This window comes from Equus przewalskii, chromosome 2 (genome assembly GCF_037783145.1).
Source record: "Equus przewalskii isolate Varuska chromosome 2, EquPr2, whole genome shotgun sequence".
Taxonomy (NCBI): Eukaryota; Metazoa; Chordata; class Mammalia; order Perissodactyla; family Equidae; genus Equus; species Equus przewalskii.
This window is the reverse complement of record NC_091832.1, coordinates 33,057,792-33,070,408: the sequence shown is the minus strand read 5'-3', so window position 1 is coordinate 33,070,408 and position 12,617 is coordinate 33,057,792. Positions and strand designations below refer to the sequence as shown.

The 12,617-nt window shown below is 49.6% G+C and overlaps 1 protein-coding gene across 37 annotated transcripts in view; it reads right to left on the bottom strand.

The window, feature by feature from the left end:
* The window catches only part of EIF4G3 (eukaryotic translation initiation factor 4 gamma 3), a 319,678-nt gene extending 315,989 nt beyond the window's left edge, over positions 1 to 3,689 (bottom strand). For 17 of the 37 annotated variants that reach the window (XM_070599561.1, XM_070599648.1, XM_070599670.1 and 14 more), the window contains exons 1-2: positions 3,095 to 3,281; positions 2,558 to 2,741 (exon numbers count right to left, since the gene is read on the bottom strand). The gene's annotated coding sequence lies outside the window, so the exon portion shown is untranslated. Of the gene's footprint in view, positions 1 to 2,557; positions 2,742 to 3,094 lie in introns of those variants that run through there. The other 20 variants (XM_070599639.1, XM_070599705.1, XM_070599794.1 and 17 more) reach the window with 9 other exon arrangements.
* Positions 3,690 to 12,617: the final 8,928 nt, after the last annotated feature.

Below are 12,617 nucleotides of genomic sequence, written 5' to 3'. Positions count from 1 at the left end.
GTCACTTGAACACTAAGTACAAATGAAGGACGCCTTGTCACGGGAATCTCCAAGTATTTTTACAAATTCAAAATACTATCTGAATTTATTAATTCAATAGAAACAGAACTGCACCTGTATATTTTGAGGAACCAGAGATTTAATCAAGGCTTAGAAAGAGCAACTCCAGCTTTGCACTCCAGTCTCGATGCTTCAACGCATATCAACTTATCACACAATGACCGCATTCATCAAAGAAATACAAATTCCTACACACCCTCAGGGTAGAAAAGCAGATTTGCTCTCTGTCAATCCATTTTTAACCAATTCCCCATTACCAATGCTAGCAATTTCACCATTGATATGTCCTAACAAAATCTGTAACCTATACTTCATTTACTATACAGGCTTTTAGATTTTGGCAATTGTAACCCTTCGGTGTGTAAAGCAAAGAGAAGATAACAGAGTTGTGAAATACATCAAGAAGAAAATTAATTTTAGCTTCGATGACATGAGGGAAAGTAAAAACTTAAAGCCACAGAAAACCGAGTATGCTGTATTACTACAAATAGATTTAATTGGAAAATTTAATCTCCATTGGAAATTACATCTTAAATTTATCCCCTTTAATAACTGTTACAGTATTAGTAACTACTTTTATGTTGCAAGCAACTCAGAGCTTTTATAAGTCCTTCCTTTGTGAAATGCATTGAGAAAAAGCACACGTGAAACAACTTAAGTCATAGCTGTGTGTCCAAATATCGCCACCAAATTCACCAAGCAGTGTCATATTCAGCACTGCCTTCCTTACTTATTACTTTGTACCTCAACAACACATACTATAGGCTTCCTTTCATTTGTTTAATTGCCAAAACAGCTCAAAGATGCAGGTAATGAATAATATACTTGGTGGCACAGTATAGAAACTTACAGCCCTAACCAAATATGGGCAATCAAATTAAAAAAAAGACAGAAATTAGGAAGGAATTTAAACTCATAAAGCATTAACTGAAAATATCTTTACGAACTCCGACACTGAACTCCTACCTCAAGTAGAGAAATCAGCCAACCTTCTTCCCCCGTAATAAAGCAATGAGGAATACTGAGCAAAACTAACCAGGTTTTCCATAAACAACACTAAGGTACCACCAAGCATTCTCATCCGTGAACAATTCTTAATGGAACAGAATCAGGCAGGATAAAAACATTATGAAATCAGTACACACATCACACTGGAATGGAATTTATCTCCACTCTGCGCCACACTGCCTGGGTTGAAAAAATGTGGACTAATAATATTTAAAGAACAGAGAAAATGATACTTGACAGAAACCAAAACGATGCCCTGAAATGACTCAGAGATCTTTCCCTTCTCAAAGTAATCGATACAGACGAGAATCAAACTAGACTGTGAAATAATCTGCGGACCTCACAGCAGTTAGCTTATTTGCTCAAACACCCTACTCTCTAAAAGTCAAACACAGGATGACACAAATACAAAAACACAACACGTCTAACATCCAGTGATGATTTATTGATTTACACAAACAGAGCGGATGGGGGTGGCACATGATGAAATGTTATTCTCAGGTAGGTAACACCTTTCTAAATCTCCGTGGCATTCATGAAATCAACGTTCTACCTTCCCCGGCTAGTTTTTCACTTAAAATACCTTCGCACCAAGTGTTTTCGATCAAAGCTGTCCAAAAAAATTCTACAATCGAGCAAATAACATGAGATTAGACACATTCAATACTACACTTGCCTCCAGAAGCGCTGGGACCTCCAGACACAAGGCCTATGGAAGAGCAAATTAAAGCCCTTTAAAAACACTCGGCGTAACACAAGCCTTCCAAGAAGCGAGACTTTTGGGGGTGATGGGTAATGTCAGTTAACTTCCTCTTCCTTTAAAAAAGGTCAAAGACAGGGAAGCGTCCGGTGTAACATTTCCTCCTCAGATCGCGTTCCACCACAAACCACATCACAACTCTCCCAATCGCTAAAAAACATCAGCCAGAGGGAGTGCCTTCTGCAAATCCTCACCGTAGATTTAAAATCCCACTTACCTCCGAAACGAGCCGATTAGTTTCAAACGGGAAATTTACCCATCAAGTTTATTATGTATTAATAACCACCACCAGGGAAGGAAGCCCCCCCGTGCCCCGCTGCAGGGGGAGGTGAAGGCGGAGGAGGAGGAGGGTGTCGTCCTCACAACAATCAGAGAAAAGCCTTCGCCGCAGGCTGGGTCCCAGGCACCAGCAAATTCTGCCCTTAAGGGGGGAGGGGGAGTTAGGGGAGGAGAAGCGAGAAGAGGGAAGGGACCCCCAGCCCTAGGGGGGAGGCGGCAGAAGCGACGCCGAGGGGAGCTGGCTTTCACGGTACTGCAGAGGGTCCCGGGGTCCCCGCAGGGCTGCCGCCGGGCACCCGAAAAGCTCCGGCCGAGCCCGGGGCGGCGGCTCGGGGAGCGGCCCCTTCCCTGGCTGGACTGGGGCGGCCGGCAGGAGGGTCCCCGGAGGGGCCACAGCCCCCTGGACTGCGGCGAGGGGCCGACGGGCGGGCAGGAAGGTGAAAAGGATACTGTTGGGGCGCCGGGGTCTGGAGGGCCCTGATGTTCGGGTGAGGAGGGGCCGCCGCTGCCGCTGCCGCTGCCGCCGCCGCCGCCGCCGCTGCCGCTGCTGCTGCCGCCGGGTGAGGAGGCGGGACCGCTGCCGCCGCCGCCGCCGCTCCGGTGCCGGGTCCGGTTCCTGCTGCAGCCGCTGAGCCTGATTTCAGAGCCGGTTTCTGCGGTAAACTCATGGCAAAGCGAAGCCACCAACCCCCCCAGAGCGGGACCGGGCGCGCCGGGGTGCAGGGGCCGGGGGCAGCGGGGGGGCGGGATGGGGGCAGACCCGGGGAGGCGGCGGGAGCGGGGGGCCGGGGGGAGGCTGGGAGGAGGAGGAGGAGGGGGCCGGGGCCGGTCACACACGCCGCCGCCGCCGCCGCCGCCGCCGCCGCCGCCGCCTCCGGCAGCAGCAGCCGCCCCGCGGGCCAGCACCACCGGCTGCCGGTCTCCGTGACAACGCGACCCCGGGGGGGGGGCCGGACCCGGCGGGGGCAGGAGGCGGAGAGACCGGACCTTTCACGGCAATATCCTCATGGGCCGGCGGCGGGGGATCTTTATCCCCCTCCCCGGGGGAAGCGGCGCCCTTCTCGGTAGCGGGGCTCAGGCGATGCCGGCGGATTTTCTTCACTCAACGAGCAGAGCATCCAACATGGCGCTGTGGCCGCCTCCAGCAGTCCGGCAGGACGGCCGCTCGGAAAACTTCGGGCCTTTTCGGAGTGGCTCGGGTGGACGAGGGTGGGAAGCCTCTTCGGCTCTTTCCGGAGACTGCGAGCGGTCGGGATTCTTCGGAAACACTCGGGGTCGTCTTCGGCCGCCGTTCGGGAGCGCTCCGGGGCTGACTCGCTTCCTCGGGAAAGATCGGCGAGGGGGTTCTCCCAGGCTCGCCGCGGCGGGGGCGCGGGGCGGAGGGAGAGAGCAAAGGCGAGGACTGGTCTGCGAGAGCCCTCCCTTGCCGCCCGGCCTGGAAGAACAATGGTGACGCCCCGGAGCCTGCGGTCCGCAGAGCCCTGTCCGCAGGGGCGGGAGGCGGTGAGGCGAGCAGCCTCGGGCACGGTGGACGGAACCGCTTAGGCAGCGTGCAGCGGCCGGGCGGGAACCCGCCGCGTGCGCCTGTTGGCATAATAAAGAGCGCTCGCCGGGCCCTGGCGACGCAGCTCACGTCCATTGTGTCGACACCGCGCCCTCCTATCCTCAGGAGGTAAGTGGAATGAGGCGCCCACGGCGGGAGCACACTGAGGCTGGGGGAAGGAAAGTGACTGGCCCAAGGTCACCCAGCCGGGAAAGGACAGAGCCAAGCTTGGGTCTGAATTCCCCCTCCGTCTGGATGAACCTTGCCCCTCCCGCCTCCCACGTTGCGTGGGGACCTGATCCAACTCGCCTTATCTAATCGGCCTTGACTGGGCTCTGTGCACCGGTTCTTCCAAGGTCCGCCCCAAGACTGGAGCACCCGTTGACCAGCCAGTGGTCAGCTCCCCAGTGGCCTACGCCTATGCTGGGGTAACACTTGTGGATAACGGCTTTTTCTGCCCAGCTGGACCGACCAAGCCCACCCCAGCCCCTCCCTCACACCCTGCCCCCAGCAGGGGTTTTGTCCTAGGCACCCTGAGCACTGAGTGGAAAGGAAGAGATCGCGTGGCCATCCCGGTAACAATGGTCATCAACAATGGTCATCGGGCACTGAGCACTTCGTGGTCACTATTTCACACAGTCCTGTGAAGTAGGTGGGACCCATCTTACCAGTGAAGAAACTGAGGCTTGGGGAGGCTCAATACCATCAGGCAACAGAAGAGCTGAGAAGATTGAGGCTCAAAACGGACCAGAGACTTTCCCAAGGTCACGTGGAGTGTGGAGTTGGCAGCGTCAAAATTAGAATCCGGTTCTGACTCCCGCCATACTGCTTCACGCTGCCTGCCTTTTTTTAATTCACATAAAGTTCTACACATAGTGGGTGCTTCATTCTTGACGGTCCCTGGCTCCCTCTGGGATAAAGGAGCATCTGGAAGAAGGTGATACCACAACGCCTCACCACGGGTCCGCAGTTCCTAGCGCTGAAAAGGAAGCCTCGTCCCCGTGTCCAGGCTGGAGGACAGGAGCTAGTTCATACTCTGGGATCCTAAACCGTTTGGATTTGTAATACCTTGGATTTGATTTCTTAGGGTTGCATTTTTTGCTCTTCTCCAGGCATGACTGGCTCCAGGAAAGATTCCCATGTGGTTCTTCAGTTCCTCAGATTCTTCTTCTCTGTCCGGAGATCTCAGACTTCCTTATCCCAATCAAAATCTGCTCCCAGGAAAGAATTTGGCTTCTCACTTACACAAGGGTGATAACAGACTGATAATTGCTTAATTGTTGTTCTTTTCTGAGTTAGTTTCATTTCTGACTTAATAATAGCTACAAGCATCAGGCGATTACTGTGTGCCTGGTCTTTGCTAAGCACTTTATGAGCATTATCTCTCCTAAAACGGATAAGACCTTGGGCAAAATAATGTACAAGTCCCTGCTAAGATTCTGGCCCCAGGCAATCAATGCAGGGAGGCTTATAGGGAGCCAAGTCGAAAAGGTAGAGCTGTCTCCTTTCTTGGAAAGGCATGGCCCAGCTCAAGACCTCCCTTCTCACACAGGGCAACTAATATTTATTGAACACCTACTATGTGTCAGGCTACAACTCCCCTAAACATTTTGCTTACGTTGATTCTTACTCCCCTCAACAACTCTGCAAAGTATTGTTATATCCCATTTACAAATGCAGAAACTGAGGCTCTAAGATGTGAAGAAGCAACTTGTGTGACTTGTCAGTGGAAATGCTGGCTTTCAAACCCAAGGCATCTGACTCCAGGTCTGATCTGCCATGTTGCCTTCAACATAGCGACTTCCCTACTGTGTGGTCAGAGGCACTGTCAACAAGCAAAGCTGACTTTGTGAACTTGCTGGCTGAGAGCCCTCCATGGCTCCCCTGTTGCCTTCAGGATCCAGTCTAAATTCAAGATCCTGCAGGATCTGGCTCCACTTTCCTCCTGCCACACCCACCTCAAGTCCAGAGCTGCAGCCACCTTAATCTACTGCAAGCAAAGCCATGCTCCTTCTCGCCCTGGGGCCTGTGTACAAACTGCTCCGACTACCCATAACCCCAAACCACCCTCTCCCCTCTTAGTCAGTTGGCTAATCCCTGTTCCTGCTTCAAGGCTTGGCTCAGGCCTCACCTCCTCCAAGCAGCCTTCCCTCACTCCCCACACTGAGTTAGACACCCTCCTCTAGACTCCCAAGGCAGTGGATGCTTAGCTCTCAGGGCACTCTCAGTGTTGAGCAATTAGAGAGTAGAGCCATAGGAATTACCTGAGTTTGATTCTCTGCCCTATCATGTATTAGCTGTGTGACCTTGGAGAAGTCACTTAACCTCTGCAAGCCTTGGCTTTCTCATCTGTAAAATGGAGACTCTACCTCCTATCATGAGAAATAAGACAACAAATACAAAGGCCTTAGCCGAGTCCCTGGCTCATGATACTTGTTGGATACATTTTAGCTGTTACTATTCATTTACACAGGAACATTACTTAATCTTTTGAAAGATCCGTGATATCTAGCACTCAATAAATAGGATGTGAAACTAGCTGAAGGACAGAATGATTGTGAATTGCCAGAGGAGAAGTCCTGGGTGCCACAGAGCCCAGGCTGGGCCTCACTGCACAGGGAGCGAGACGGAGGAGAGCATCCTGGAGCAGGCAACGCCAGCCCACGGGGGGGTGCTGTCTCTGACCTCCCACCACGCAGAGGACCCTGCGTTCCCCCCCGGAGTAATTATTCCTCTCCCTCTGCGCTCCGAGAGCCAGCAGACAGGTGAAGGCTTGGTTCAGGCTTCTCATGACTGGGGGATGCTGCATTGCTTATTTTCACGTGGGGCCACTGCTGTGTTTCTCTCAGTAAACTGGAGACTGGGCTCAGGGGACCCCTTAATTTCTTAATTGAAAACTTTCAAAAACGATCTTGCAAAGTGGAGTTCTTTCTCGCCTTCATTTTTCCTCCTGGCAGGGACTGGCCCTTCAGCATAAAGGCAAGCCATGTTATGCCAACAGAAGCTGTCTTGAGCAGCCGCGGTGAGGTTTGTGTATTACTGGGTGCTCCACTCTGAGACATGCGAACGTCCACCAAGGCTTGATGAGGAAGAGCTAGGATGGACCTTGGCCGCCCAAGATCTAGACCCCAGGCAGTGAAGACAGAGAGATGGGAAGCCAAGACAGTTTAAAAGAAAAAAAACGGGGGCTGACACAGTGGTTAAGTGCACACATTCTGCTTCTCAGTGGCCCGGGGTTCACCGCTTCAGATCCCGGGTGCAGACATGGCACCACGTGGCAAGCCATGCTGTGGTAGGCGTCCCACATATAAAGTGGAGGAAGATGGGCATGGACGTTAGCTCAAGGCCAGTCTTCCTCAGCAAAAAGAGGAGGATTGGCAGCAGTTAGCTCAGGGCTAATCTTCCTCAAAAAAAATAAAGAAAGAAGAAAAGAAGAAAGACCAAGGAAGAAGAAAGTGAAGTGCACCCATCATCTGAAGTAGACGTGGATGGAGAGAAGTCTCCAATGGGAAGAGCAAAGAAATACAGTATTTTGTACTGCAAGCATGTTCATAATCGGCCACGAATAATCTTCAGTAAAGAGCTGTGCCAGCAGGCCCTTCCAAACGTCATAGGGCCCAGTGGTAGGGTAGCATGTGAGGGTGGCAGTTCCTTTCAAAGGTAGGAGACTTTAAGACAGATCTGGGTTCTAACCTTACAGACTAGCTGATCAACCTTAAGCAAGATTCCTAACCTCTCTGGGCCATTTGCAAAATGAAGACAAGAGGTGTGCCTCTAAAAGATTAAAGCAAGACGTAAAGGAGCTTGTCTTAGCATCCCCAGGGCCTAGGGCATAGTAGGCACCTCAACAAAGCTTAATTCCTTCCCCGTTGCCTCCAGGGCGAAGTGGCAGCTTCTCTGACTTGCTGCCATTCTCACTTCTGGAGCCAAGTCATCCTGCCCTTTTGCCCAGTGTGTGTAATGGCCTTGCATTTCTCAGCTACTCCTGGAGGTGACCCCAGCCCTCACCAGCCACTGTGGCTGCAGATAGTTCAGCTTCACCAGCATGCAAGAGGGATTACGATGGTAAATTTTATGTTATTTGTATTTTACCACAATTTTTTTAAGTATTTTATAGAGTCTAGTGAAGACTGAAGATGCCTTAGGGATTCCTTTACCCAGTATCCTGGTTTTAGGAATTAGGCCCAGATATAAGAAAGGACTTTCTTGGGGCCAGCCCTGTGGCCTAGTGGTTAAGTTTGGTGCCCTCCACTTCAGTGGCCCAGGTTTGGTTCCCAGACAAGGACCTATGCGACTTGGCAGCGGCCACGCTGTGGTAGCAACCCACCTACAAAATAGAGGAAGATTGGCACAGATGTTAGCTCAGGGCAAATCTTCCTCAACAGAAAAAAAAGAAAGAAAGGACTTTCTCAAGGTCATACAGGAAGTGAGCAGCAGAATCAGGACTGAAACTCACGACCTCTCTTCACTGCTAGGACAAGGTGTTTCTCACTTTCTGATATCATCTCCTCATAAGAAGTAGGATGCCACCCCCCCTGGTCTTTTCGCACTTCAAGCATTGGCCTTTCCTCACCTGCAGGCCTCTGGAGTCACAGCCAATCTTCAGAATTCATTTAACAGGCTTTTACTGAGTGACAGCTATGTGCCAGGCACTGTGCTGGGCTCCTGGAGAGGAAAAGAGATTGGTAACTGGACCTACAAGCAACCCCCATAGTTAATTACACTAAAAAGTTAAGATTATGTCACTTCTGTGCTCAGAGCTCTCCACCATCTTTCCTTCTCAGTTGGAGCAAAAGCCAGAGCCTGTTCAATGACCTACAAGGCCTTACATGATCTCCATCTCCCACACCCACCTTTACCTCTCTGAGCTTCTCTCTTACTATTCTCTTTCTTTGGTGCACTGGCCTTCTTGATATTCCTTTATACCGAGCACACTCCCACCTCAGCGCCTTTGCACTTTCTGTTTCCTGTCCTTGGGATATATGCACTACTCATTCCCTCACTTTCTTCGTGTCTCTGCTCAAATGCCACCTTATCAGAGAGGCCTTCCCTGACCACCCCATATAAATTAGCAACCCACCCCTGACCCCAGCATACCCTAGCCTACTTTAATTTCCTTCATTGCACTTATCACTGTCTGACAAGTGACGTATTTGCGTATTCATGAGTTTGTGATCTATTCCTCCCCTTTAGAATGTTAGCCCTAGGAGAGTAAGAATTTTGTCTGTTTTGTTCATTGCTGTATCTCCAGGTCCTAGAATAGTGCCTGAGAGGTATTACACGCTTGTGATCCTGTGCTTTTTTAAAAAGATTGATGAATGGTGCCAGGTCCACGCCCAGGATCCAAACCGGTGAAACTGCGGGCCACTGAAGCAGAGCACTCCAACTTAACCACTCGGCCACGGGGCTGGCCCAATCCTGTGATTTACAGAAGAAATGTGTATTTGGTCTTAGTCCTGTTCCTGGCATAGAGCTCCTAAAATGCTTGGAATTTTCTAAGTGATGAGAGCGATAAAGGTTTCATTTATGTTGATGAGGTGACTTTTGGAAAGCCCCTAGGTCGCCTAAGGAGGGGATATTGGTTGCCAGGAGAACCAACTGTGTGATTAATTAGAGGGTTAGAACTTTCAGTCCCAGCCCTGACCTCCAGGAGTGATTTAATCAATCGTACCCCAAGTATGTATTTAATGAAGCCCCCATAAAAAAAAACAAAAGGATGGGGGAACTAGCCCCACAGTGTAGTGGTTAAGTCTGGCACACTCCACTTCAGCAGCCTGGGTTTGCAAGTTCGAATCCTGGGGGTGGACCTACACCACTTGTCAAGCCATGTTGTGGCAGAGACCCACATACAAAATAGAAGAAGATTGGCACAGATGTTAGCTCAGAGTGAGTCTTCCTCACCAAAAAAAAAAAGAAAAAGAAAAAGAAAAGGATGGGATTTTGAGAGCTTCCAGGTTGGTGAACACGTGGAGGTACTGAGAGAGTGGCCTGCTGGGAGAAGATATAGAATCTCCACTCCTCTTCCCCAGACCTTGCCTCACACATCTCTTCCATTTGGCTGTTTCTAAGTTATATGCTTTTATAATAAACTGGTGATCTAGTAAGTAAAATGTTTCTCTGAGTTCAATGAGCCACTCTAGCAAATTAATCAAACCCAAGGAGGGGGTCTTGGGAACCTCCGATCTGTGGGATCTGATGCTATCTCCAGGTAGATAGTGTCAGAATTGAGTTAAATTGTAGGATACCCAGCTGGTGTCTGAGAATTGCTCTGTGGTTTTGAAAAAACACACATTGGAGTGCCCAGTGAATGTTTGTTGACTGACGGAACACAAAATGATGAATGTTATGGGTGCACAGGTCATAGGAGTGGGAGGGAGAATGGAGAGGACGGAGCACAGTTACCATGTCCTGAGTCCTCAGCATTCCATTCTCTGACCCAACTGGGGCAGGATTAGCCTGTCCTTCGAGCTGACCATCACTTGCAAATTCCTTATTTGGAAAATAGAATTAATTCCATCTGTGTGTGTCCATCATCATCAAGACACCGCTTTTTTCTCTGGTGGTCAGTTTTGAACAAAGGTGGAGGGCGTTTTCCTAGAAAGGGGAAAGTGGATCCAGAGGGGGGACCCTAGGGACAAATAGACCTGAGTTCTGTTCCCAACTCTGCCACTTTTTTTCTTGCATTTTTTTTGTTGTTGTAAGGTATATACAACATAAAATTCACCACTTTAACCTTTTTTTTTTTTGAGGCAGATTAGCCCTGAACTAACTACTGCCAATCTTCCTCTTTTTTGCTGAGGAAGACTGGCCCTGGGCTAACGTCCATGCCCACCTTCCTCCATTTTATACGTGGGATGCCTACCACAGCATGGCTTTTGCCAAGCAGTGCCATGTCCACGCCCAGGATCCAAACCAGAGGCGAACATCGGGCCACCAAGAAGTGGAATGTGCGAACTTAACCACTGCACCACCAGGCTGGCCCCTAACCATTTTTAAGTATACAATTCAGTGGCATTAAGTGGCATTCACATTCAGTGGCATTCACATTGTTGTACAGTTATTACCCTGTGCATCTCCAGAACTTTTTCAACATCCCGACTGAAACTCTGTACTCATTAAATAATAAGTCCCCATTCTCCCCTCGCTCTGGCTCTCGGCAGCCTCCATTCTACTTTCTGTCTCTATGAACTTTACTACTCTAGGCACCTCCTATCAATGGAATCATACACTACTTGTCCTTTTGTCTCTGGCTTATTTCACTTATAATGTTTTCAAGGCTCATCTATCTTGTAGCATGTATCAGAATGTAATTCCTTTTCAAGGCTGAATAATAATCCATTGAATGGATATACCACATTTTGTTTATTCATTCATATATTAGTGGACATTTGAGTTGTTTCCACCTTTTGGCTATTGTGAATAACAATGCTGCGAACATGGGTGTACAGGTGTCTACTCGAGTTCCTGCTGTCAATTCTTTGAGGTAAGTACTTAGAAGTGGAATTGCTGGATCATATGATAATTCTGCACTTAATTTTTTACAGAATTGCCATAATGTTTCCACAATGGCTGCACCATTTTGCATCCTCACCAGCGATACACAAGGGTTTCGATTTCTCCACATACTCACCAAGACTTGTTACTTACTTTCTTTTTTTGGAGTAGCCACCCTAAGGGTGTGAAGTGGAATTGCTTTGTGGGTTTGATTTGTATTTCCCTAATGATGATGATGTTGAGCATCTTTTCATGTGGCTTATTGACCATTTGATACCCTCTTTAGAGAAATGTCTATTCAAGTCCTTTGCCCATTTTTGAATTGGGTTGTTTGGTTTTTATTCTTATTGAGTGGTAGAAGTTCTTTCCAGCTCTTGCCACTTTTAACTATGTGCCTTTGAGCAAGGGACACAAACCCAATGTCCCTCAGTTTCCAGCTGTAAAAAACAAACTTTTTTAAAGACTGGCACCTGAGCCAACGTGTGTTGCCAATCTCTTTTTTTCCTTCTTCTCCTTCTCCCCAAAGCCCCCCAGTACCTAGCTGTATGTCCTAGTTGTGAGTGCCTCTGGTTGTGCTATGTGGGACGCCGCCTCAGCGTGGCCTCATGAGCGGGGCCATGTCCACGCGCAGGAACCGAACTGGCGAAACCCTGGGCCACCAAAACGGGGCTCACAAACTTGACCACTCGGCCATGGGACCAATCCCCCAAACTTTTTTTTTAACCTGTTAATTCCTACTTCCTAGAGCTGTCGTGAGGATTAAATAAGCTGGCAGGCATAAACCAACCATTAGTAGACGTGGCTGATAAACACAACAATAACTAACTTTCACTGAGCACTCACTATGTGCCAGGCCCTGGGCAAAGCTCTTGACGTGTATTAACTCATTCAGTCCTCATAACACCCCGATGGGGCTCTGAGCACTGATACTGCCTGCACATGGGAGGTGAACCGTAACAGGGGCTTCCTTCCTCCCGTGTCTGGCTAATCACCCAACACGTTCAGGAGGTGGCTGCTGGGCCTGGAGGCAAGGCAGCCTTTGACCTCGCTGACGCCAGGCCTTATTAGCAGAACCCCCTACGCACCAAATCTGCTAAGCTGCCCTGTTACTGAGATCAGCCTGCGCTGCCCCTGGGCCTGGCACTGTGAAAGGTCTCTATTACCCGCCTCGCAGGCCTCCAGCACTCTCTAAACCAAGGGACTTCACACAATCCCCCACATAGCCCATCTTGAATCTGGAAACCACATTCTTCCACCCTGGGTGGCCCAGCCTTCCCCTGGCCCTTGTCAAGCCTGATGCTATTTAATCATCCTGCCAAGTTTGCTTCCCTGGGAAAATCTTGGATTCTGAATTCCCCCCTATCTAATGACTAGAAGAGGAAGCTGGATTTCCAGATGCCCACAGCTGGTGCCAAGCACCAGGCTGGCTCTGATGATCTCCATGGGAGCCAGCCTGCTCGCTTGGCTTGGCCT